The sequence below is a fragment of the Falco peregrinus genome, chromosome 12, assembly GCF_023634155.1.
Source record: "Falco peregrinus isolate bFalPer1 chromosome 12, bFalPer1.pri, whole genome shotgun sequence".
NCBI lineage: Eukaryota > Metazoa > Chordata > Aves > Falconiformes > Falconidae > Falco > Falco peregrinus.
In genome coordinates, this window is record NC_073732.1 from 45,001 (window position 1) to 57,500 (window position 12,500).

Below are 12,500 nucleotides of genomic sequence, written 5' to 3' on the forward strand. Positions count from 1 at the left end.
GGGTTAGGGTTCGGGTTAGGTTAGGGTTAGGGTTAGACGGTTAGGGTTCGGGTTAGACGGTTAGGGTTTAGGGTTAGGGTTTAGGGTTAGGGTTAGGATTAGGGTTAGGTTTAGGGTTAGGGTTTAGGGTTAGGGTTAGGGTAGGGTTAGGGTCAGGATTAGGGTTAGGTTGGTTGAGTTTAGGGTTAGGGTTAGGGTTCGGGTTCGGGTTAGGGTTTAGGGTTACAGTTAGGGTTAGTTTTAGGGTTCGGTTTAGGGTTAAGGTTCGGGTTAGGGTTCGAGTTAGGGTTCGGGTTAGGGTTAGTGGTTAGGGATTAGGGTTAGGGTTTTTAGGGTTAGGTTTTTTAGCGTTAGGGTTAGGGTTTTTAGGGTTAGGGTTAGGGTTATTGTTAGTTTAGGGATAGGGTTAGAGTTAGGGCTAGGGTGAGGTTTTTTAGTTTAGGATTAGGGTTAGGGTTAGGGTTTTTAGAGTTAGGGATAGTGTTAGGGTTAAGGTTATGGTTAGGTTAGGTTTTAGGGTTAGGGTTTAGGGTTAGGGTTAGGGTTTAGGTTTAGGGTTAGGGTTAGGATTAGATTTAGGGTTAGGGTTAGACGGTTAGCGTTCGGGTTAGACGGTTAGGGTTAGGATTAGGGTTAGGGTTTAGTGTTAGGGTTAGGGTAGGGTTAGGGTCAGGGTTAGGGTTAGGTTGGTTGAGTTTAGGGTTACGGTTCGGGTTAGGGTTAGGGTTAGGGTTAGTGTTCGGGTTAGGGTTTAGGGTTACGGTTAGGGTTAGTCTTAGGGTTCAGTTTACGGTTAGGTTTAGGGTTCGGGTTAGGGTTCGAGTTAGGGTTCGGGTTAGGGTTTGCGTTAGGGTTAGTGGTTAGGGTTAGTGTTTTTAGGGTTAGTTTTTTTAGCGTTAGGGTTAGGGTTAGGGTTTTTAGAGTTAGGGTTCGGGTTAGGGGTATGGTGTAGGTTAGGGTTTAGGTTAGGGTTAGGGTTTAGGGTTAGGGTTAGGGTTAGGGTTAGGATTAGCCTTAGGGTTAGGGTTAGACGGTTAGGGTTTAGGGTTAGGGTTTAGGGTTAGGGTTAGGATTAGGCTTAGGGTTAGGGTTAGGGTTTAGGGTTAGGGTTTAGGGTTAGGGTAGGGTTAGGGTTTAGGATTTAAGTTGGTTGAGTTTAGGGTTAGGGTTAGGGTTCGGGTTAGGGTTAGGGTTAGTGTTTGGGTTAGGGTTTAGGGTTACGGTTAGGGTTAGTTTTAGGGTCCGGTTTAGGGTTAGGGTTAGGGTTCGGGTTAGGGTTAGTGGTTAGGGATTAGGGTTAGTGTTTTTAGGGTTAGGTTTTTTAGCGTTAGGGTTAGGGTTTTTAGGGTTAGGGTTAGGGTGATTGTTAGTTTAGGGATAGGGTTAGGGTTAGGGTTAGGGTTAGGGTTTTTAGTTTAGGAGTAGGGTTAGGGTTAGGGTTAGGGTTTTTAGAGTTAGGGTTAAGGTTATGGTTAGGTTAGGGTTCAGGTTTAGGGTTAGGGTTAGGGTTTAGGTTTAGGGTTAGGGTCAGGGTTAGGATTAGCGTTAGGGTTAGGGTTAGGTTAGGGTTTATGGTTAGGATTAGGGTTAGGGTTAAGGTTTGGTTAGGGTTTAGGGTTAGGGTTTAGGGTTAGGGTTAGGGTAAGGGTTAGGGTTAGGGTTAGGGTTAGAGTTAGGGAAAGGGTTAGGGTTAGGGTTCGGGTTAGAGTTCGTGTTCGGGTTAGGGTTAGGGTTCGGGTTCGCGTTAGGGTTAGGGTTAGTTAGGGTCAGAATTAGGGTTAGGGTTAGGGTTAACGTTAAGCTTAGCGTTAGGGTTAAAGGTTGGTTAGGGGTAGGGTTAGGGATAGGCTTAGGTTTAGGGTTAGGGTTAGGTTTAGGGTTAGGGTTAGGTTAGCGTTAGGGTTAGGGTTGAATTTTGGGATAGGGTTAGGGTTAGGGTTTTGTTAGGGTTAGGTTAGGGTTAGAGTTATGGTTATGGTTAGGGTTAGGGTTAGGCTTACGGTTAGTGTTATGGTTAGGGTTACGGTTAGGGTTAGGGTTAGGTTACGGTTAGGCTTATGGTTAGGGTTAGGGTTAGGGTTAGGTTACGGTTGGGGTTAGGGGGTTAGGGTTAGGTTAGGTTTATGGTTAGAGTTAGGTTTAGGGTCTGTTATAGGTTTAAAGTTAGGGTTAGGGATAGGGTTTGGGTTAGGGTTAGGCTTAAAGTTATGGTTAGGCTTAGGGTTAGGTTGCGAGTTATGGTTAGGTTTAGGGATAGGGTTTGGGTCAAGGTTAGGGTTAGGGTTAGGGTTAAGGTCAAGGTTTGGTTTAGGGTTAGGGTTTGGTTAGGGTTAGGGTTAAGGTTAGGGTTAGGATTAGGGTAGGGTTAGGATTAAATTTAGGGTTCGGTTTAGGGTTTGGATTAGGCTTATGTTAGCGTTAGGTTAGGAGTATTGTTAGGGTTAGGGTTACAGTAGATTTAGCGTCAGGGTTAGGGTTACGGTTAATGTTAGGTTAAAGTTAGGGTTAGGTATAGGGTTAGGTTTATGCTTATGGTTAGTGTTATGGTTAGGGTTAAGGTTACGGTTAGGGTTAGGGTTAGCGTTCGGGTTAGGGATAGGGTTAGGTTTAGGGTTAGGGTTAGGTTAGAGTTAGGGTTAGGTTTTAAATTTTGGGATAGGGTTAGGGTTAGGGTTTGGTTTAGGGTTATCGTTAGTATTAGGGTTAGGGTTAGGGTTAGATTAGGGTTAGGGTTATGGTTACGTTTAGGGATAGGGTTATGGTTATGTTTGGGGTTAGGGGTAGGGTTTAAAGTTAGGATTAGGTTTAGGGTTAGGTTTAGGGTCAGCATTAGAATTAGGGTTAGGGTTAGGGATAGGGTTAGGTTTAGGGTTAGGGTTAGGTGCGGATTAGGGTTAGGGTTAGGGATAGGGTTAGGGTTAGGTTAGGGTTAGGGTTAGGGTTTGGGTCAGGGTTAGGGTTAGGGTTAGGGTTAAGGTTAATGTTTGGTTTAGGGTTAGGGTTTGGTTAGGTTTAGGGTTAAGGTTAGGGTTAGGATTAGGTTCGGGTTAGGATTAAATTTAGGGTTAGGTTTAGGGTTCGGGTTAGGGATAGGGTTACGTTTTGAGTTAGGTTTAGGCTTATGGTTAGGGTGTATGGTTAGGGTTACGGTTAGGCTTATGGTTAGGGTTAGGTTACGGTTAGGGTTAGGGTGTAGGGTTAGGTTTAGGGTTATGGTTAGAGTTAGGTTTAGGGTATGTTTTAGGTTTAAAGTTAGGGTTAAGGTTAGGGTTAGGTTTAAAGTTACGGTTAGGCTTAGGGTTAGGTTGCGGGTTATGGTTAGTGTTATAGTTATGGTTAGGGTTAGGGATAGGGTTAGTGTCAGGGTTAGGGTTAGGATTAGAATTGTGGTTAGGGTTAGGGTTAGGGGATAGGGTTAGGGTTTGGTTAGGGTTAGGGTTAAGGTTAGGGTTAGGGTTAGGTTAGGATTAGGGTTAAATTTAGGGTTAGGTTTAGGGTTTGGGTTAGGGTTATGTTAGGTTTAGGTTAGGAGTATTGTTAGGGTTAGGGTTACAGTAGATTTAGGGTTAGGGTTAGGGTTTAGGGGTTAGGGTAAGGGCTAGGTTAGGGGTTACGGTTAGGGATAGGGTTAGGTTTAGGTTTAGGTTCATGCTTATGGTTAGTGTTATGGTTAGTGTTAGGGTTAGGATTAGATTAGGGTTAGGGTTAGGATTAGGGTTAGGTTAGGGTTAGCGTTAGGGTTAGGGATAGGGTTAGGCTTAGGTTTAGGATTAGGGTTAGAGTTAGGGTTAGGGTTAGAGTTAGGGTTAGGGTTAGGTTAGGGTTTAGGGTTAGGGTAGGGTTAGGGTCAGGGTTAGGTTGGTTGAGTTTAGGGTTAGGGTTAGGGTTCGGGCTCGGGTTAGGGTTAGGGTTAGTGTTTGGGTTAGGGTTTAGGGTTACGGTTAGGGTTAGTTTTAGGGTCCGGTTTAGGGTTAGGGTTAGGGTTTAGGTTTAGGGTTATAGTTAGGGTTAGGTTTAGGGTTAGGGTGAGGATTATGTTAGGGTTTAGGGTTAGGGTTAGGGTTTAGGTTTAGGGTTAGGGTTAGGGTTTAGGGCTAGGGTTAGGGTTAGTGTTTAGGGTTAGGTTTAGGTTTAGGGTTAGGGTTAGGGTTTAGGGTTAGGGTTAGGGTTTAGGGTTAGGGTTATGGTTCTGGTTCAGGTTCGGGTTCGGGTTAGGATTCTGCTTCAGTTTAGGGTTAAGGTTAGGGATAGGGTGTAGGGTAAGGTTTAATGTGGATAACTGGCTAGCTGAAAAAAGGTCTTTAGACATAGTCCAGCTGGCTGGACGAAAATGCACATCGCTCTCAGCTTATCTGAAGTAAAGCAAAATACACTGTCTTTGGCTGTCCTTGTTACACAATAACAGGAAGATTTCGGTGGGAAAAGAATGTTGCAGGTGGGAACAGATAACTACAGAAGAGAAACTAGGGGTGGACTTGGTATTTAGGCAACTAACCAATAATGAGCTTAACTTTTGTAATATGTATGAGCTAATTATAACAAGGCATAAAAGGTGACTGTAAGAGACAATAAACGAAGTCTGGTGATCACTCATATTGAGTGACTGTGTCTTCCCTCCGTTGCAACAGGTGAGGGTTTAGGGTTAGTGTTAGGGTTAGGGTTTAGGGTTAGGGTTAGGATTAGTGTTAGTGTTAGGGTTAGGGTTAGATTTAGGGTTAGGCATAGGGTTAGGGTTATGGTTAGACGCTTAGGGTTAGGGTTAGGGTTAGGGTTAGATGCTTAGGGTTAGGGTTAGGGTTAGGGTTAGGGTTAGGGTTTAGGGGTTAGGGTTAGGATTAGTGTTAGGGTTAGGGTTAGGGTTAGGGTTAGATTTAGGGTTAGGCATAGGGTTAGGGTTAGGTTTCGGGTTAGGGTTCTGGCTCGGGTTCGGGTTAGGGTTGTGGTTCGGGTTCGGGTTAGGGTGAGGGTTGGTTAGTGTCAGGGTTAGGGTTCGGGTTCGGGTTAGGGTTCGGGTTAGGGTTCGGGTTAGGTTAGGGTTAGGGTTAGACGGTTAGGGTTCGGGTTAGACGGTTAGGGTTTAGGGTTAGGGTTTAGGGTTAGGGTTAGGATTAGGGTTAGGTTTAGGGTTAGGGTTTAGGGTTAGGGTTAGGGTAGGGTTAGGGTCAGGATTAGGGTTAGGTTGGTTGAGTTTAGGGTTAGGGTTAGGGTTCGGGTTCGGGTTAGGGTTTAGGGTTACAGTTAGGGTTAGTTTTAGGGTTCGGTTTAGGGTTAAGGTTCGGGTTAGGGTTCGAGTTAGGGTTCGGGTTAGGGTTAGTAGGGATTAGGGTTAGGGTTTTTAGGGTTAGGTTTTTTAGCGTTAGGGTTAGGGTTTTTAGGGTTAGGGTTAGGGTTATTGTTAGTTTAGGGATAGGGTTAGAGTTAGGGCTAGGGTGAGGTTTTTTAGTTTAGGATTAGGGTTAGGGTTAGGGTTTTTAGAGTTAGGGATAGTGTTAGGGTTAAGGTTATGGTTAGGTTAGGTTTTAGGGTTAGGGTTTAGGGTTAGGGTTAGGGTTTAGGTTTAGGGTTAGGGTTAGGATTAGATTTAGGGTTAGGGTTAGACGGTTAGCGTTCGGGTTAGACGGTTAGGGTTAGGATTAGGGTTAGGGTTTAGTGTTAGGGTTAGGGTAGGGTTAGGGTCAGGGTTAGGGTTAGGTTGGTTGAGTTTAGGGTTACGGTTCGGGTTAGGGTTAGGGTTAGGGTTAGTGTTCGGGTTAGGGTTTAGGGTTACGGTTAGGGTTAGTCTTAGGGTTCAGTTTACGGTTAGGTTTAGGGTTCGGGTTAGGGTTCGAGTTAGGGTTCGGGTTAGGGTTTGCGTTAGGGTTAGTGGTTAGGGTTAGTGTTTTTAGGGTTAGTTTTTTTAGCGTTAGGGTTAGGGTTAGGGTTTTTAGAGTTAGGGTTCGGGTTAGGGGTATGGTGTAGGTTAGGGTTTAGGTTAGGGTTAGGGTTTAGGGTTAGGGTTAGGGTTAGGGTTAGGATTAGCCTTAGGGTTAGGGTTAGACGGTTAGGGTTTAGGGTTAGGGTTTAGGGTTAGGGTTAGGATTAGGCTTAGGGTTAGGGTTAGGGTTTAGGGTTAGGGTTTAGGGTTAGGGTAGGGTTAGGGTTTAGGATTTAAGTTGGTTGAGTTTAGGGTTAGGGTTAGGGTTCGGGTTAGGGTTAGGGTTAGTGTTTGGGTTAGGGTTTAGGGTTACGGTTAGGGTTAGTTTTAGGGTCCGGTTTAGGGTTAGGGTTAGGGTTCGGGTTAGGGTTAGTGGTTAGGGATTAGGGTTAGTGTTTTTAGGGTTAGGTTTTTTAGCGTTAGGGTTAGGGTTTTTAGGGTTAGGGTTAGGGTGATTGTTAGTTTAGGGATAGGGTTAGGGTTAGGGTTAGGGTTAGGGTTTTTAGTTTAGGAGTAGGGTTAGGGTTAGGGTTAGGGTTTTTAGAGTTAGGGTTAAGGTTATGGTTAGGTTAGGGTTCAGGTTTAGGGTTAGGGTTAGGGTTTAGGTTTAGGGTTAGGGTCAGGGTTAGGATTAGCGTTAGGGTTAGGGTTAGGTTAGGGTTTATGGTTAGGATTAGGGTTAGGGTTAAGGTTTGGTTAGGGTTTAGGGTTAGGGTTTAGGGTTAGGGTTAGGGTAAGGGTTAGGGTTAGGGTTAGGGTTAGAGTTAGGGAAAGGGTTAGGGTTAGGGTTCGGGTTAGAGTTCGTGTTAGGGTTAGGGTTAGGGTTCGGGTTCGCGTTAGGGTTAGGGTTAGTTAGGGTCAGAATTAGGGTTAGGGTTAGGGTTAACGTTAAGCTTAGCGTTAGGGTTAAAGGTTGGTTAGGGGTAGGGTTAGGGATAGGCTTAGGTTTAGGGTTAGGGTTAGGTTTAGGGTTAGGGTTAGGTTAGCGTTAGGGTTAGGGTTGAATTTTGGGATAGGGTTAGGGTTAGGGTTTTGTTAGGGTTAGGTTAGGGTTAGAGTTATGGTTATGGTTAGGGTTAGGGTTAGGCTTACGGTTAGTGTTATGGTTAGGGTTACGGTTAGGGTTAGGGTTAGGTTACGGTTAGGCTTATGGTTAGGGTTAGGGCTAGGGTTAGGTTACGGTTGGGGTTAGGGGGTTAGGGTTAGGTTAGGTTTATGGTTAGAGTTAGGTTTAGGGTCTGTTATAGGTTTAAAGTTAGGGTTAGGGATAGGGTTTGGGTTAGGGTTAGGCTTAAAGTTATGGTTAGGCTTAGGGTTAGGTTGCGAGTTATGGTTAGGTTTAGGGATAGGGTTTGGGTCAAGGTTAGGGTTAGGGTTAGGGTTAAGGTCAAGGTTTGGTTTAGGGTTAGGGTTTGGTTAGGGTTAGGGTTAAGGTTAGGGTTAGGATTAGGGTAGGGTTAGGATTAAATTTAGGGTTCGGTTTAGGGTTTGGATTAGGCTTATGTTAGCGTTAGGTTAGGAGTATTGTTAGGGTTAGGGTTACAGTAGATTTAGCGTCAGGGTTAGGGTTACGGTTAATGTTAGGTTAAAGTTAGGGTTAGGTATAGGGTTAGGTTTATGCTTATGGTTAGTGTTATGGTTAGGGTTAAGGTTACGGTTAGGGTTAGGGTTAGCGTTCGGGTTAGGGATAGGGTTAGGTTTAGGGTTAGGGTTAGGTTAGAGTTAGGGTTAGGTTTAAATTTTGGGATAGGGTTAGGGTTAGGGTTTGGTTTAGGGTTATCGCTAGTATTAGGGTTAGGGTTAGGGTTAGATTAGGGTTAGGGTAAGGGTTAGGGTTATGGTTATGTTTAGGGATAGGGTTATGGTTATGTTTGGGGTTAGAGGTAGGGTTAAAGTTAGGATTAGGTTTAGGGTTAGGTTTAGGGTTAGCATTAGAATTAGGGTTAGGGTTAGGGATAGGGTTAGGTTTAGGGTTAGGGTTAGGTGCAGATTAGGGTTAGGGTTAGGGATAGGGTTAGGGTTAGGTTAGGGTTAGGGTTAGGGTTTGGGTCAGGGTTAGGGTTAGGGTTAAGGTTAAGGTTTGGTTTAGGGTTAGGGTTTGGTTAGGGTTAGGGTTAAGGTTAGGGTTAGGATTAGGGTAGGGTTCGGATTAAATTTAGGGTTAGGTTTAGGGTTTGGATTAGGCTTATTTTAGCCTTAGGTTAGGAGTATTGTTAGGGTTAGGGTTACAGTAGATTTAGCGTCAGGGTTAGGGTTAGGGTTAGGTTAAAGTTAGGGTTAGGTATAGGGTTAGGTTTATGCTTATGGTTAGTGTTATGGTTAGGGTTAAGGTTACGGTTAGGGTTAGGGTTAGCGTTCGGGTTAGGGATAGGGTTAGGTTTAGGGTTAGGGTTAGGTTAGGGTTAGGGTTAGGTTTAAATTCTGGGATAGGGTTAGGGTTAGGGTTTGGTTTAGGGTTATCGTTAGTATTAGGGTTAGGGTTAGGGTTAGATTAGGGTTAGGGTTATGGTTACGTTTAGGGATAGGGTTATGGTTATGTTTGGGGTTAGGGGTAGGGTTAAAGTTAGGATTAGGTTTAGGGTTAGGTTTAGGGTCAGCATTAGAATTAGGGTTAGGGTTAGGGATAGGGTTAGGTTTAGGGTTAGGGTTAGGTGCGGATTAGGGTTAGGGTTAGGGATAGGGTTAGGGTTAGGTTAGGGTTAGGGTTAGGGTTTGGGTCAGGGTTAGGGTTAGGGTTAGGGTTAAGGTTAATGTTTGGTTTAGGGTTAGGGTTTGGTTAGGGTTAGGGTTAAGGTTAGGGTTAGGATTAGGTTCGGGTTAGGATTAAATTTAGGGTTAGGTTTAGGGTTCGGGTTAGGGATAGGGTTACGTTTTGAGTTAGGTTTAGGCTTATGGTTAGGTTTAGTGTTATGGTTAGGGTTACGGTTAGGCTTATGGTTAGGGTTAGGTTACGGTTAGGGTTAGGGTGTAGGGTTAGGTTTAGGGTTATGGTTAGAGTTAGGTTTAGGGTATGTTTTAGGTTTAAAGTTAGGGTTAAGGTTAGGGTTAGGTTTAAAGTTACGGTTAGGCTTAGGGTTAGGTTGCGGGTTATGGTTAGTGTTATAGTTATGGTTAGGGTTAGGGATAGGGTTAGTGTCAGGGTTAGGGTTAGGATTAGAATTGTGATTAGGGTTAGGGTTAGGGATAGGGTTAGGGTTAAGGATAAGGTTAGGGGTAGGGCTAGGTTTAGGGTTTGGTTAGGGTTAGGGTTAAGGTTAGGGTTAGGGTTAGGTTAGGATTAGGGTTAAATTTAGGGTTAGGTTTAGGGTTTGGGTTAGGGTTATGTTAGGTTTAGGTTAGGAGTATTGTTAGGGTTAGGGTTACAGTAGATTTAGGGTTAGGGTTAGGGTTTAGGGGTTAGGGTAAGGGCTAGGTTAGGGTTACGGTTAGGGATAGGGTTAGGTTTAGGTTTAGGTTCATGCTTATGGTTAGTGTTATGGTTAGTGTTAGGGTTAGGATTAGATTAGGGTTAGGGTTAGGATTAGGGTTAGGTTAGGGTTAGCGTTAGGGTTAGGGATAGGGTTAGGCTTAGGTTTAGGATTAGGGTTAGAGTTAGGGTTAGGGTTAGAGTTAGGGTTAGGGTTAGGTTAGGGTTAGGGTTAGGGGTAGGTTTAGGGTTAGGGTTAGGTTAGGGTAGGTTTAGGGTTAGGGTTAAATTTTCAGTTAGGGTTAGGGTTTGGGTTAGGGATAGGGTTAGGTTAGGATTAGGGTTACGGTTAGGTTTAAAGATAGAGTTAGGGTTAGATTCAGGTTTAGGTTTAGGGTCAGGTTTACGTTTAAAGTTAGGGTTAGGGTTATGGTTCGGGTTTGGGTTAGGGTTACGTTTAAAGTTACGGTTAGGCTTAGGGTTAGGTTTAGTGTTATGGTTAGTCTTATGGTTAGGGATAGGGTTAGGTTCAGGGTTAGGGTTAGGGTTAGTGTTATGGTTAGGGTTAGGATTAGGGTTTGTGTTAGGGTTGGGGTTTGGGTTATGGTTAAATTTAAAGTTAGGATTAGGCTTAGGGTTAGGTATAGGGTTAACGTTAATGTTATGGTTATGGTTAGGGTTAGGGGTAGGGTTAGCGTCAGGGTTAGGGTTAGGGTTAGAGTAACGGTTAGGGTTAGGGTTAGAGTTAGGGTTAGGGTTAGCGTTAGGGTTAGCGTTAAATTGAGGGTTAGGTTTAGGGTTTGGGTTAGGGTTAGGTTAGGGTTAGGTTAGGAGTAGTGTTAGGGTTAGGGTTACATTAGATTTAGGGTTAGGGTTAGGGTTAGGGTCAGGGTTAGGGTTAGGGTTATGGTAACGGTAAGGGTTAGGGTTACGGTTAGGGTTAGCGTTAGGGTTAGGGTTAAAGGTTAGCGTTAGGATTAGGGTTAGGGTTAGGGTTTGGTTAGGGTTAGGTTTAGGGATACGGTTAGGGATACGTTTAGGGTTATGGGTAGTGTTATGATTAGGGTTAGGGTTAGGGTTAGGGTTAGGGTTAGGGTTTGGGTTCGGGTTAGGGTTAGGTTAGGGTTAGGGTTAGGGTTAGGGTTAGGGTATGGGTTAGGGTTAGGGTAGGGTTAGGGTTAGGGTTAGGGTTAGGATTAGGTTTAGGGTTAGGGGGTTAGGGTTAGGGTTACGATTAGGGTTAGGGTTAGGGTTAGGGTTAGGGTTAGGGTTAGGATTAGGTTACGGTTAGGGTTCGGGTGTAGGGTCAGGGTTAGGGTTAGGGTTAGAGTTAGGTTTAGGGTATGTTTTAGGTTTAAAGTTAGGGTTAAGGTTAGGGTTAGGTTTAAAGTTACGGTTAGGCTTAGGGTTAGGTTGCGGGTCATGGTTAGGGTTAGGGATAGGGTTAGTGTCAGGGTTAGGGTTAGTATTAGAATTGTGGTTAGGGTTAGGGTTTAGGGTTAAGGTTAGGATTAGGGTTAGGGTTAGGGTTAGGGTTAGGGTTGGTTAGCATCAGGGTTAGGGTTAGGCTTAGGGTTGTGGTTAGACGCTTAGGGTTAGGGATAGACAGTTAGGGTTAGGGTTTAGGGGTTAGGGTTAGGGTTAGGTTAGGGTTACGGTTAGGGATAGGGTTAGGTTTAGGTTTAGGTTCATGCTTATGGTTAGTGTTATGGTTAGTGTTAGGGTTAGGATTAGATTAGGGTTAGGGTTAGGATTAGGGTTAGGTTAGGGTTAACGTTAGGGTTAGGGACAGGGTTAGGCTTAGGTTTAGGATTAGGGTTAGAGTTAGGGTTAGGGTTAGAGTTAGGGTTAGGGTTAGGTTAGGGTTTAGGGTTAGGGTTAGGATTAAGGTTAGGGTTTAGGGTTAGGGTAGGGCGAGGGTTATGGTATAGGGGTAGGGATCGGTTTTAGGGTTTGGGTTAGGGTTAGGGTTAGAGATTTTAGGGTTCGCGTTAGGGTTAGGGTTTGGGTTAGGTTTCACGTTCGGGTTAGGGTTACGGTTAGGGATAGGGTTAGGGTTCGGGTTAGGGGTTAGAGTTAGGGTTTTTAGGATTAGGGTTTTTAGGGTTAGGGTTAGGGTTTTTAGGGTTCGGATTTGGGTTAGCATTAGGGTGAGCGTTAGGATTTTTAGGGTTAGGGTTTAGGGTTCGGGTTAGGGTTAGGGTTTGGGTTAGGGTTAGGCGCATAGGGTTAGGGTTAGATGGTTAGGGTTTAGGGTTAGGGTTTAGGGTTAGGGTTAGGATTAGGGTTAGGGTTAGGGTTAGGGTTGGTTAGCGTCAGGGTTAGGGTTAGGCTTAGGGTTATGGTTAGACGCTTAGGGTTAGGGATAGACGGTTAGGGTTAGGGTTAGGGTTAGGCTTTAGTGTTAGGGTTAGGGTTTAGGGTTAGGGTTAGGATTAGGGTAACGGTTAGGGTCAGAGTCAGGGTTTAGGGTTAGGGTTAGGATTAGGGTTAGGGTTTAGGGTTATGGTTTAGGGTTAGGGTTAGGGCTTAGGGTTAGGGTAGAGTAAGGGTTAGTGTTAGGGTTAGGGTTAGGGTTAGGGCTTAGGGTTAGGGTAGAGTAAGAGTTAGGGTTTAGGGGTAGGGTTCGGGTTTGGGTTAGGGTTTGGGTTAGGGTTTTTAGGGTTTGGCTTAGGGTTAGGGTTCGGGTTAGGTTTCAGGTTCGGGTTTGGTTTAAGGTTAGGGTTAGGGATAGGGTTAGGGTTTAGGGTTAGGGTTCGGGTTACGGTTAGGTTTAGGGGTTAGGGTTAGTGTTTTTAGGGTTAGGGTTTTCAGGGTTAGGGTTAGGCTTAGGGTTATTGTTAGGTTAGGGTTAGGGTTTTTAGGGTTAGGATTTGGGTTAGGGTTAGGGTGAGGGTTAGGGTTAGGTTAGGGTTACGGTTTAGGGTTAGGATAAGGGTTAAGTTTGGGTTTGGGTTCGGGTTAGGTTTGGTTAGGGTCAGGGTTAGGGTTTGGGTTAGGGTTCGGGTTAGGGTTACGGTTCGGGTTCGGGTTAGACGCATAGGGTTAAGGTTAGATGGTTAGGGTTAGTGTTTAGGGTTAGGGTTTAGGGTTTAGGGTTAGGAGTTAGGGTTAGGGGTAGGGTTAGGCTTAGGGTTAGATTGGTTAGGGTTAGAGTAAGGGTTCGGGTTAGGGTTCGGA